At 43.5% G+C, this 13,911-nt stretch overlaps 1 protein-coding gene and 1 long non-coding RNA gene across 9 annotated transcripts in view; one reads left to right on the top strand and one right to left on the bottom strand.

Moving 5' to 3' along the window:
- HERPUD2 (HERPUD family member 2) overlaps positions 1–13,911 on the top strand; it is a 98,492-nt gene that overhangs the window by 592 nt on the left and 83,989 nt on the right. For 7 of the 8 annotated variants that reach the window (XM_080665711.1, XM_080665708.1, XM_080665713.1 and 4 more), the window contains exon 2: positions 666–764. The gene's annotated coding sequence lies outside the window, so the exon portion shown is untranslated. The remainder of the gene's footprint in view (positions 1–665; positions 765–13,911) is intronic. The other variant, XM_080665714.1, reaches the window with a different exon arrangement.
- LOC308247129 overlaps positions 7,115–13,911 on the bottom strand; it is a 35,888-nt gene continuing 29,091 nt past the window's right edge. Inside the window, exon 3 of the long non-coding RNA XR_013960458.1 lies at positions 7,115–7,188. This is a non-coding gene — a long non-coding RNA (uncharacterized lncRNA). The remainder of the gene's footprint in view (positions 7,189–13,911) is intronic.

The raw sequence follows: 13,911 nt of genomic DNA, 5'->3' as shown, positions 1-13,911 counted from the left end.
AAATAAACAAGTATAAGTTTATACACATATAACATATATATATATATATATATATATATATATATATATATATATATATATATATATATATGCATGAGCCGGCATAAGGATGTTTATAGCAGCATTGCTTATATTAAGCGAAACCATTTAAATGTCCAATGTGGGAGAATAGATGTATAAGTTACATTTGTTGGACAAATGGACATACGCAGAATGCTAAATGTACATGAATGAGCCAAAGGTTCTAGTGTTAATTTCAACAGAATCCATGAACATACTAATATTGAGAGGGAAGGAATCAGGTTGCGGAAAGACGTATGTGGTATACAATAAATAACAGTTGAAAAACCGAAAATCACATAAGGAAATGATTGACACCAAATTCAGAATAGTGACGGCTCACAGAGAGGAAGAGAAGGGAATGTACTAGAGAGGGTTCACTTGCATCTATAATGTTTTATTTTAGAAAATGTGGCAAAACCTTAGAGCCTGGTTGGAGGGTACATGGGGTGTTAAATTGTAATTATTTTCTATACTGTTCTGTATATTTGAAATGTTTCCGATTTCTTTTTAAAATAAAGGACACTTGATCCAAGGAGACAGCTTGTTTTGCATCTTGGTATGTTTCCGAAGTCCTCATTTGCTCCCTCATTTCTTCTCGGCAGAAAGAACCCTTCAGAGAGGAACGCCAACAACCTCCTGTCTCCATCCTCATCAGCCTGCCTGCACCCACACCCACCCTGTCCGCCATCGCAGCGCATCAGGTATCTACCCCATCTGAGGCACAGATTTCTGCGTGTTCTCTGTATTCTATCTGCTCATGCCTGTTCTTTGGATTATTTCCTCCTGTCCACCCAAGAACTTCATTCATTGGATTATTTATTTAGTGCATCTGGGTTCTGCCCCTACCACTCCACTGAGATTCTTTTTTTTTTTTTTTTAATATATTTTATTGATTTTTTACAGAGAGGAAGGGAGAGGGATCGAGAGTTAAAAACATCGATGAGAGAGAAACATCGATCAGCTGCCTCCTGCACACCCCCTACTGGGTATGTGCCCGCAACCAAGGTACATGCCCTTGACCGGAATCGAACCTGGGACCCTTGAGTCCACAGCCCGATGCTTTATCCACTGAGCCAAACCGGTTAGGGCTCCACTGAGATTCTAAACAAAGTCATTAATAACCTGTTTGTTCAATCCAGTGGATCCTCTTTCTTATTTTACTTGACCTCTTGGCAGCATTTGGTACTGGTGATCAAGGCCTGCTGCATGTACAGCCCTGATGTGTGACACTACACTTCCCTGGTTTTCCTCTGGCTTCTTTATATCACAGTGTTTTAACTTCCAGGATGCCCATCTTCTGCCTGTCACTTACATGCCCATGTACCTCAGAGTTGTGTCCTAGTCAGATTATTCCTGTCTCACCTTTTATACTCTCCTTCGATGATCTCATTCACTGCCATGGATTCAGTGACTATGCTAATGACGCCTAAATAAAAGTTTCTAGTTCTCTTTTCTTACTACAAATCTGCATACCTGACTGCCTTCAAGATATATACCCCCAAGTTCCAAGATATCTCAAAACAATGTATCCCAGATTAAATTCTCATTTTACTTGTTTTCTTTGTTCTCAATCTCTAAATGGTATCATCATCAACCCAGTTGCCTCCGCCAGAAATAAGGGTTTTACACTCAGGCCCTCCCTCTCACCATTGACAGCCATCGGAAAGTCCCATCAATGTTTCCTTCTCCGATATGTCTAAACTCTTCATTTCTCTCCATCTCCGCTACTCCTGTCCTAGCTAGGCCAATATCTCCAGCCTCACCTCTCTGCAGTGGCCTTTCTGCCCGGTTTTATCCCAACTCATTCTTCACAAAGTTTAGGAACCTGACCTTCCTAAACTTTATGTATGTACCTAAAGTCTTCAGACTTTCCCTCAGGAAACTTACATGATACATATTCTTATTTTTCTGGCCAACCTGCCATGCCTTGCTCTCTCTAGAAACTCTAGCAAGCCTTGTTGCCCCTCTTCTCCTCCCCCACCCCCCGGTCTGGGACATGGGACGCTTCACTCTCTTTTTACACTTGCATTCCTTACCTGGCTTTCTCTTTTAAGTCTCAGCTCAGCCATCATTTTCTCTTGACCTCCCAAGATTGGGCAAGGTACCCTCTTACCACCCCCACTCCCATAGTATCTTGTATTTACTGCTATGGTAGCACCGTTTTTCCCATATGTGTCTCTTTCATGGGAGTCTAAGCTACTTAAGAGCAGGAACTCTTGTCTTGTTCAGCTGTGGGTCCCCAGCACCTAGCACAGGGTCTGGTATTCATTATTGCATTCAGCAAATATTTCTTGAGTCATAACTGGGTCCTAGGCACCAGCAGAGTGGATAATGTGTGGGATGGGAAACCCTTGAAGGAGGTCTCTGAGAAGCAAGGGGATCCAGGAAGTCAAAATTATTTCAATACTAAGACTATTTTTAAACCTTTTTGATTCTCATTCTCTCATGAGCATATAATAGAGTTTTCCAGAGACTACATGAAGTGTGATAAATGCAACAGATTGAATGTAGAAACATATAATTTCAGCTAATATTAACCCAAACATTAAAGGGATTTGCAAAAATGTAAAACAATACCACTCTTCAAACTAATTTTTTTGTTTTGTTTTGGAAGATATGGTTAATTTTCATAAAAAATGTGTTATTTATGTTAACATGTAATGGATTTGTAATTTTTAATGAATAAATAATATTTTTAAACTTCCTCAGTTTTAATTTCTAATAAGTGTCAATAGATATACTCCACATATACAAAAATTCTTTGGGGTCCTCAATAATTTGTAAGAATGTAAAAGGCTCCTGAGCCCAGATGTTTGAGAATTGCTGCACTAGCACCTTGTATATATGTCCAATGTAGATGTGGTAAATAATTAATGGGTGTCAGTTTGCCAAGACGCTGGCACATGGGTGCTTAATGTTTCTTAATCGAAACTTCCCCAGAATATCTGAATAGCAAAAATACCCTTAATATCTGGATATGTATAAGTGAAAATATTTTGTAGATGAATATGCTTTGTAAACTGTGGCATATCATACAAATACTATTGTTTTAGTAATTTTCTGTGACAAATATGGACTAACGTTCTAGCTTTGATAGTAGAACCAGAATTACCTATTATAATCTATAGTTGACTTCAAGATGAGAATTTTTATAGCCAGCCATGTCGCATCAATCTAATTTAATCCATGTAACAATTTTATGAAATAGATATTACTCTCACTTTTTAAATGAGCAAACCAATGTTCAGAGAAGTGAAGTGATTTATTCAAGGCCTCCAAATTTGTAAGAACCTGAGACAAGATTCAGAGACCTCATGCTTTTCCAATATATAAGACCTCAGTTGAAGAGATTCATTTCTCTGTTGACCTGAATCCTGTCCTCATTTGCTAGTTATTTGGTCTGGTGAAAGGGTAAGATGGTTTTACAGTTTTCAAGTACTTTTACCTTTAGTGCAAGCAGAAGGACATGTGGATGGTTTTACGTCTATATGGAGGTTTTCTTTGAGGACCAACTCACAACTGACAATATAAATGGGATGGCACTTCTCATAGAACAAGTCTGTCCTGTTTTCTACAATGACAGAGCTTAGCAGACAAAGTCAGGTTGGGTGGTAGGGGTGGAGCTTGAGATTTCAGAGGTTGATTTTATGAAGTGGGTTAGGCAATCTGCAATATTTCCCTGTTAACACTAATACCCAAATATCCAAAAAGCCCTCAAGTGCTTTCTGTTCGTTCCTCCTTTGAAGAACAGTAGGGGAGGACTGAGAAACAATGTTGAAAATAAGGAGCCAGCCCTAACCGGTTTGGCTCAGTGGATAGAGCGTTGGCCTGAGGACTCAAGGGTCCCAGGTTCGATTCCGGTCAAAGGCATGTACCTTGGTTGCGGGCACATATCCCGTGGGGAGTGTGCAGGAGGCAGCTGATCGATGTTTCTAGCTCTCTATCCCTCTCCCTTCCTCTCTGTAAAAAATCAATAAAATATATTAAAAAGAAAAAGAAAAAAAAAAAGAAAATAAGGAGCCATTAACTAACTAATTTTTTCTTGTAAATTAAAAATATATAATTTGCTCAGAAGCTGAAACTACTTTCATATGAATGAATATTGGAGTATATTTTATTCACATCAAATTTAGAATATGAAACCTCATAATTCAAGATATCCCTCCAGTGAAATATTCTACCATCCACAAAATCTCTTTTAAAATACAAATACATGGAATCAAGCAGAGTATGGTTTAAATATTTTTGTACTTAACTTTTAAGGGATAGTGCATTCCAGTATTAAATTCACAATTAAACAGTATAGTTATTAGAAAAGTTCTGTTGAGATCAAAGAATGTAAAATATTAGACAGTGTTAATGTTCTGCAAATAAAAGAAAATAGATATCGATGTGCCTTTTTATAGATTAAGAATCTATACAGTACAGGAAGTCGAGTGACATTTGCAAGGTTATACAACTAATGAACAAAAATTAGAAAAAACAAAACCTACTTCCCATTCCTTTGTAAAGATCAAACTTCACCCCACAGAGGAAGAGAAGCCAAAAGACTTAGTAGTGATAACAAACAAAAGACAAGAAAACTAGAGAACCATGCAACTCGAAGACCAGAGATTTAACCAAACAGCCAAAGAGCTGTTTAAGTAACAAATAACTCCCATTCTTAATTCTTTACCTTAGAAGGAGGGATCTTTTTCTTTTTCCCACCAGCCAAGGAGAGAGTGGGGGAGAAAGCAGAGCAGAAATAGGATGTTTGGATCCTGACTGTGCAGAGAGGCCTGATTTATCTCGACTTATCACTGAAGGCTCAAGGAATATTCAAATTCCAGGGCTGCCCTGGAAACTTGGTTCTTATGCAGATGAAAGCCCCACTTCCCTCTGAGGACCCCGTGTTTCTGGTAATAGACTGGCAGCCCAGTGGCCTCTGGGACTGAAGGCAGAGAGGAAGCCATTTACCTTGAGGTTTTCTTGCCAATCAGCACCTTGTTGTAGAGCTGTCCAAATCTGATTACACAGGAAAAATACCACGGAGCACAATACCGGAGAAAAAGCCAAAGTACATAAAAAGAAAATCTATTATAAGTGGAAAGGGCCATTGTTGCCAACTCCCTTTGGCATTTTCTACCACTGAATCATAAACGGACTGACATAGGAAATGGGGACACGTGATTCGATGGGAAACCAGCTGCCTTCAGCAGCCAGAGTTCATATATTGACTTTGGCCATGACTGAATGCCTCCTGCTGTGTGAGAGGCCAGTGAAAGCGAACTGAACTGAACTTAAGGACTTTTATGTCAATGACATGCCCTAGGTTAGAGCAAGGCCGTCCTTTCAGGATGCCGTTGGAGCCTACCCGTTCCAAATGGCTCTTCCGAGCAGACCTCTGAGTGAGCGACTTTCCTGAAGGCTCACCTCAGAGAACCTCACATCCAGGAAAACGGGAAGTTTAGAGAGGAAGCAGATGCCTGTGCCACACGAATGTGCTTTAGGTGAAGCGATTGCATTGGATCACCAAGGAGACTGGCTGGTGGAGGACAAATGCTTAGTAATAGTGAAAATAGTATGTTATTACTCCCTTCCTTTGTGAGGCTCCTCGCAACCTATAGACTCTTTCTTACACTGTTTCTCTAGTCATTTGGCATTGATTGGATCCCATTTTAGTTACAGAGTGAAGCATCTGATAAAAAAGAGAAGCGCAAATAATGGTGATGTTAACTGTTAACCACAATGTGACCATTTCATGGAAGGAATCGTGATTGAGATTTATTTATGGTTTTTAGTTGATTTTTTTTTCCCTCCTTTGTTTTGCTTCCAGAAATTTGGTAGTAAATTATAACAGCTTGCCAGTCAACCACTATAAACAGATAAATAGGGTTTATGAAACTAATGTAATGGCCATCTCTATCATCCCAAATGGTAGGAATACAGCATTAAACACTAATGTTGAGCTATAGATATTTCCCCCTGGAGTTCTTATTCCAAAAGGCTACATTTGTGCCCTACTAGAATCTAACATTTTAAGATTTGGAAGAGACTTTATAACTCTAAACAGCTACCTACCAAATTCAAAATCTTTCTCAAATATTTTTTATGTGATGTACAAGGCCACAATGCCAACTATTAAAACTATAAATGTTAAATTTGAATTGAAATGAATCAGATGTATTGTAGATGATGTTATATTACTTTAGAGCCCTGTAGTTCCCATATGGCATGGGTGTAACTCTGCTTTTTACGACTTATGACACACAAGTGAGCAAACTGTCCCCAAATCCTTATTTCTCATAAAAATGTTCATTTAATTGTTTGTTATTTCAGAATATGTTTTTGGTTTGAGCTAAATGCCAGTGACATTTAGATGCTGTCAGTGAGCACTAGACAATTAAAATGTTTTCTCTTGTAAAATGTAACTGCTTTTGCAAATTTCTGAGCAAATATGATCATGAATTACCTTTGCTATGATACTGCAGACCTTGAAGGAGGACTAAATCTTAGCTATCTTCTCATCTTGTTCAAACCTAGCATAATGCCTAGCACATAGTAGGCACCCAAATATTTTTTTGGAAATAATTTTGTATACTTTTAGGGTTCGTCCGTAGCTTAGGAAACTAGAGTAGAAAAATCAACACCAAAAAAAGGGCAAAAGAAAAAAAAAGTGGAACTTGAGTATTGCAAATAGGAAGAGATTATTATCTTCGTATTTGCTCCTTAATTTATTCCCAACTTCCCTTACACACACATACATCTGAACACATTGAGGAAAAAAGTCAGGAAAAAAACCTATACAATTTCCCCCCACATTTCAAAAGACAGAGATTTCTTTGTTTCTTTAGCATCACCTTGAGACTTTTGTGTTTGTTTGGGGGATGGGAGAGAAGTTGGCATCACCCTAGTCAGTGGCATGAAAGACTAAGCTGATAGTGTCATTGGAAAGGTTGGGGGAAGAGAGCAGTCTACCTTACTTCTCGTTCAGCCCAGCTGCTGCTTACCCTTCTCCCTCCCTCCTGATCAGTTCTAGGTAACAGGCAGGCCTGACTCTTAGCTTCCCAAAATATACTAACCTGTTGGAGCAAAGTAGGCAGAAGCTTTCCCAGATCCATGATGCTTCAGTGACCAGAGTGGACTCTGGAAAGAAAACAAAGGAAGAAATGCCAAAAGTAAAACCCTCTTTTCAATCACTGGCTGATACTCTCCCTCTTCCTTTCCTTCTGTCACTAACACACAGCCATCTCCAGCAAAGCAGTCTTCCACTTTATACGTAAAAGGAATTGCTGAGGGGAGAAAGAAATATTAGGAGACCTTGAGACCAATTATTCCAGCTACTGGTGGCTGTGTGATTCCGGTGAATCACTCTTCAGGAAATTGAAAGAATGTTAAGTATGTGAAGATTACTGAGGATGGCTTTGGAGCAGAATGAAGATTGTCATTCTGCCTCATTTCAAGTTTCTTCTACGTCCTTCTCCCAGAAGCACAGATGCCACATGAAATGAAGGCTGAGGGACAGAGGTGCCCAGAGAGAGAGAGACTGTGGTAAAACAAAGCTTCAAGACGTGCATTAACCCCGGCTAGCCTCTAGGTTGATCTAGGGTGATCTTAATCTAAAGATTTATCTAATGGGTTTAAAATAATCTACAAAAGTGAGCTATTGATCCCCATCAATCCGTGCAAGAAATGTGAGAGAACTGATGTGGGAAGATTTTCTTCTGATCATTGCATAGTTTATATAATGAAAATAGAGGATATGTCAGTGGATAAATACCTTAATAGCTTCTTCCTGCTATCTAAATGCTGCACCGGAATGAGATACATAAAAAACAAATTGTTCACAAACATCCAAAGATTCTTGAGATTCCCCAGTGTTCACAGTAAACACCCCTTACTAAATAAACTGCAGTGAGCAAGGAGGGTAATGATGATAAAGAAAGGGACAGAAAGAGCATGGGATCAAGTAAGTAGGGAGCAAGTGGCTAGAACAACCACATGGACCTCAACTCGAAGCAGAAGGGCCACCCAGGCTTTTGGAGAATAACCCCTCTGTATTAGTTTGCTAGGGCCCCCATAACAAAATACCACACCCTGGTTGTGTAAACAGCACATTTATTTTCTCATGATTCTGAGGCTCTAAGTCCAAGGTCATGGTGTCAGCAGGTCTGGTTTCTCCTGAGATCTCTCTCCTTGCAGGTGACTGCCTTCTCTCTGTGTCCTCACATGGTCTTTCCTCTGTGCGTGTATCCCTGGTGTGTCTCTCTCTCTTTTTCTTCCTTTTCTGGTGTTTCTGGTGTTTCAAACTACCTCTTCTTATAAGGATACCAACTGGATTGGATTATGGCACACCTAATGGCATCATTTTAACTTAATCACCCTTTAATGGCCTTATCTCCATATATAGCCATATTCTGAGGTACTGGGAGTTAGGGCTTCAACATATGAATGCTGAGGGGACACAATTCATCCTATTACACTCTCCCTGTGAGTTGGCAGAATATGATTATACTAGAGGCCCGGTGCACAAAATTCGTGCACAGGGTGGGGGGGGGGGTCCTTCAGCCTGGGCTGCACCCTCTCACAATCCGGGACCCAATGGGGCATGTCTGACTGCCGGTTTAGGCCCGATCCCTCAGGGATCCCTGCGGGATTGGGCCTAAACCAGCAATCGAACTTCCTTCTCTCAATCTAGGACCGCTGGCTCCTAACTGCTCGCCTGCCTGCCTGCCTGATCGCCCCTAACCACTCTACCTGCCTGCCTGATTGCCCCGAACCACTCTACCTGCCTGCCTGATCACCCCTACCTGCTCGCCAGCCTGCCTGATAGCCCCTAACCGCCTCTGCCTGCCTGCCTGATCGCCCCTAACCACTCTGCCTGCCTGCCTGATCACCCCTAACCACTCGCCTGCCTGCCTGATCACCCCTAACTGCTTGCCTGCCTGCCTGATCGACCCTAACTGCTTCTGCCTCGGCCCCCACTGCTGCAGCTTGTCTGGAAGGATGTCCGGAATGATGTCCAGAAGGTAGTTCAGCTGTCCGGTCTAATTAGCATATTATGCTTTTATTATTAGAGACTAGAGGCCCAGTGCACAAAATTCGTGCACTTGCGGTGGCGGGGCGGGGGGGGCATCCCTCAGCCCGGCCTGCGCCCTCTCGCAGTCCAGGAGCCCTTGGGTGATGTCCGACTGATAGCTTAGGGAGTGGGCTTAAGCCATCAGTCAGACATTCTTAGTGCTACCGCAGAAGCGGAAGAGACTCCCGCCACCACCTCTGTGCTCTCCAGTCATGAGCCCCACTTCTGGTTGACCAGCACTCCCCCTGTGGGAGTGCACTGACCACCAGCGGGCAGCTCCTGCGTTGAGCGTCTGCCCCTGGGTAGTCAGTATGCTTCATAGCAACTGGTCGTTCCACCATTCGGTCGATTTGCATATTAGCCTTTTATTATATAGGATATGTATACCCTTTGACTTGGCTACTTCTAAATTTATCCTAGAAACATAACTAGCATATATGCCAAAATGATATTTACATAAGGATGTTCATTGCAGCACTACCCAAAATAGCAAAAAATGGTAAGTAACTTAATCATTCATTGACAGATTTGTATTATAAGTTACAGACTAACCATACAAATAGAATACTAGGCCTAGCCCTGACCAGTTTGGCTCAGTGGATAGAGTGTTTGCCTGCGAACTGAAGGGTCCCGGGTTCGATTCCAGTCAAGGGCATGTACCTTGGTTGTGGGCACATCCCCAGTAGGGGGTGTACAGGAGGCAGCTGATCGATGTTTCTCTCTCATCAATGTTCTAACTCTATCCTTTTCCCTTCCTCTCTGTAAAAACAAACAAACAAAAAAACCAATAAAATATATATATTTTTTTAAATTAAAAAAAAAAAAGAATACTAGGCCTGGAAAGATGCCCAAAATGTATGTCAAAAACTTAATTTCAGAGCACAATGTATAGTACAAACTTGGGCTTGGAAATGTTATATTTGTGTAGGCCTAGAAAAAGGCCTGAAAGTATATACACTGAGTGGCCAGATTATATTATACTAGAGGCCCGGTGCACGAAATTCGTGCAAGGAGGGGGGGTGTCCCTCAGCCCAGCCTGCACCCTCTCCAATCTGGGACCCCTCGAGGGATGTCCGACTGCCCGGATCGGGCCTAAACGGGCAGTCGGACATCCCTCTCACAATCCAGGACTGCTGGCTCCCAGCTGCTCACCTGCCTGCCTTCCTGATTGCCCCTAACCGCTCCTGCCTGCCAGCCTGATCACCCCCTAACCACTCCCCTGCCAGCCTGATTGATGCCTAACTGCTCCCCTGCCAGCCTGTTTGCCCCTAACTGCCCTCCCCTGCAGGCCTGGTCACCCCTAACTGCCCTCCCCTGCAGGCCTGGTCACCCCTAACTACCCTTCCCTGTAGGCCTGGTACCCCCCAGCTGCTCCCCCCTACAGGCTTGGGTTCCCCCCAACTGCCCTTCCTTGCAGGCCCAGTCACCCCCAACTTCCCTCCTCTGCCAGCCTGGTCACCCTAACTGCCCTTCCCTGCAGGCCTGGTCCCTCCCAACTGCCCTCCCCTGCTGGCCATCTTGTGGCAGCCATCTTGTGTCCACATGGGTGCAGCCATCTTTGACCACATGGGGGCAGCCACCTTGTGTGTTGGAGTGATGGTCAATTTGCATATTATTCTTTTATTAGATAGGATAGAGGCCTGGTGCACGGGTGGGGGCCAGCTGGTTTGCCCTGAAGGGTGTCCCAGATCAGGGTGGGGGTTCCCTTGGGGCATGGGGCGGCCTGAGCGAGGGGCCTGTGGTGGTTTGCAGGCCGGCCATGCCCCCCGGCGACCGAAGCAGAGGCCCCGGTATCTGGGGTTTATTTATCTTCTACAATTGAAACTTTGTAGCCTGGAGTGGAGCCAAGCCTTCTGCTCCCTCTGTGGCAGCAGCCATTTCTGTTGGGATTTATGTATCTTCTATAATTGAAACTTTGTAGCCTTAAGCAGAGGCCAAGGCCAGCAAGAGTGTGCGGAAAGCTTGGCTTCCTCCATCACCAGGGGCAACCCTAGCCTCCTGCTCTCTCCAGCTCCATGGCTGCCACCATTTCTGTTGGGCTTTATTTATCTTCTATCATTGAAACTTTGTAGCCTGGAGTGGAGGCCTGGGCCTGCCAGGGTGTGCGGAAAGCTTGGCTTCCTCCATCGCCGGGGAAACCCAAGCCTCCCTCCTGCTCTCTGTGGCCACAGCCATCTTGGTTGGGTTTATTTGCATATTTGCTCCTGATTGGCTGGTGGGCGTGGCTTTGTGAGTGTAATGGATGTACGGTCAATTTGCATATTACTCTTTTATTAGATAGGATATATATTAGAGGTCTTGTGCATGAATTCGTGCATGGGTGGGGTCCGGCCAGCCTGGTCAGGGGGAGGAGACATGGGCGGTTGGCCAGCCTGCCTGCTGGTCAAACTCCTGGTCGAAGGGACAATTTGCATGTTAGCCTTTTATTATATAGGATATACACTGAGTGGCCAGATTATTATGCATTCAGAGATCATAATAATCTGGCCACTCAGTGTATATCAAACTGTTAACAGTGGTTACATCTAAGGTGCCAGCTTTGTAGTAGGGCCTTTCACTTTTTATTTGTATACTTATATAATTTGAATTTTTGCAACAGATGTGTTTTAATAACTAAAAATGAAACCATTGATTTTTTAATTATTTCCAGAAGAACCCGGGGCAGACAGGTTTAAAGCCTGTAAAGTTTGACAAACACTGTAATAAATAATAAAAGCTATCTTTATTGAGTGTCTACTATTTATTCATTCAACAAATACTTTTGAGCCTCGACGTCCCAGGCAGTATTAGGCAGGCACTTTACATATATTACACCCAATCCTTGCAGAATTTCTCGAGGCAAGTTTTATTATTTTTATCTTTTTCTGGCAGAAAACAAGGCTCAGAGAAGTCAAGTAATTTGCAAAAGTTGCACAGTTAATAAGCGACAAAGCCAAGTCTTTGGTCTGCTCTATCATGCTGCCTTGTGAAATCACTGTGTATACAGGATACAGAAAATTGTTGTCCAGTTTGACCTTATCTTACAGTCATTACTGTATTCTTAGCATCTCTAAGTCTAAATCTATCTATCAATATATATTTGGCAGCCACTAATTTGAAGTATTTGCCAATTTCGAACGTATGAGTAATTTTGGTAAGTAGAGGAAAATGTCATGATCTTGAGCTCACATTGAATGATGGTTGGGGCAGGGCAGGGGGAGGGCCACTCTTGTTTACCCTGTTTATTATAGGGTAGGGCAGGACTGGTCTTTGGAATACAAACAGGGCAGTGTCTGGGCCTAAACTTCAGTTATGGAAAGAAAGAAGACTTGATGGATGGCGTCCTCTGATTACCATCTCTGAGGAGCGCACACATCCGTCTTGTTCCCTGTGAAGACGAGGACTGTACCAATAGGCTGGCACCATGGTATGAAAAGTATGTCATGAGAATCTCAAGCAGCAGGACTCTTGATCATCCTACGTCTGATATTTTATCATTTCTTTTCAGACAGCAACAGGACATATTTGAAAGTGCTATGTCCTGCCTCCACGTGTGATTTCAGGAACGCAGCTTATCTCCCAAATCCTTCCTAGATCGTGCCTCTGACATCCATTCCTTAAGTGTCTGCCCTTTGTCAAAAGCGGTAGGTCCCCAAAGCACAGTGCTTTCATCTGCCATCAGACATGTATTACCTGGTGTGACAGTAGGCCCCTCCCCAGGGACTGGGGAAGAAACGGAAAATTGGGGTGGCTGGGGCACAGAGAAAATCCTGTCAATTTCACTGTTTCCCGGGACATGCTGCTGGGAATAGTGAGGACCCTGTGGGTCAGGAATCACTGGGTGTTTTTGCTCACTAGTGAGTAGAGGTGGAAAATAGCTGCCTGGTGCCTGTGAGCAGAGCCTCTTCAACAGTGGTCTTCCCAGCTCACCCCTGGGTGAGCCTGACAAGCTTGTGCCCAGTCCCCACGGCACCGGGGAGGGCCAAGGAGTACACGTCTGCAGTCAGAATAGAGTTCGGTTCCACTGCAGCTCACCCACTTACTGGCTGTCTGACCTTGGGCAACCCACCCTCTGTCACAGGGCTGTCATGAGGATGAAATGAGACGATGTAAGTGAAGAGCTTTGCACGGTGCCTGCTACACAAAAGGGACCCAATAGCGTATAAGGAACTCTTTCTAGGTCCTTGCTGAGAGCTCCACCAGGACCAGAGCCCAGCTTGAACCATAGCCCAGTCAGCTCCGAGTCCTGACCGCTTGCCCAAATCCTGCTGAATCTTTTCTCTTGGGCCGTTTTCATATCCTTTCCGCCATCAGGATGCAGCTTCAAACACACATCCTGCCTGCCTTCCAACCGCCAACTGCTTTCCATGGATGGCCGTGCCAGCTTCAGTCAGACCAGAGTCAGCTCTGGTCCCCCTTAGACTCGGTGATTTAGACCAATGGTTCTCAGCTCTTCCTGGGACCACGCCGGAGCCGAACCGCTCTGTGTATGGAGCCTGGGCATCTGCACGTTTTAAAAGCTCCCCCTCCCCCACTGCAAGGCCCCTTATTAGTCTTCACTCTTTAAAAAAATATATATATATATACAGCCCTAGCTGGTTTGGCTCAGTGGATAGAGCATTGGCCTGCGGACTGAAGGGTCCCGGGTTCGATTCCCTTCAGAGGCACATGACCGGTTGCAGGCTCAATCCTCAGTAAGGGGCGTGCAGGAGGCAGCCCACCAATGATTCTCTCTCATCATTGATGTTTCTATCTCTCTCACCTCCCTTCCTCTCTGAAATCAATAAAAATATATTTTTAAAAAATACATT

The sequence above is a fragment of the Plecotus auritus genome (genome assembly GCF_963455305.1).
Source record: "Plecotus auritus genome assembly, chromosome: 4".
NCBI lineage: Eukaryota > Metazoa > Chordata > Mammalia > Chiroptera > Vespertilionidae > Plecotus > Plecotus auritus.
The sequence above is the reverse complement of the archived record's forward strand: the minus strand, read 5'-3'. Positions and strand labels throughout refer to the sequence as shown.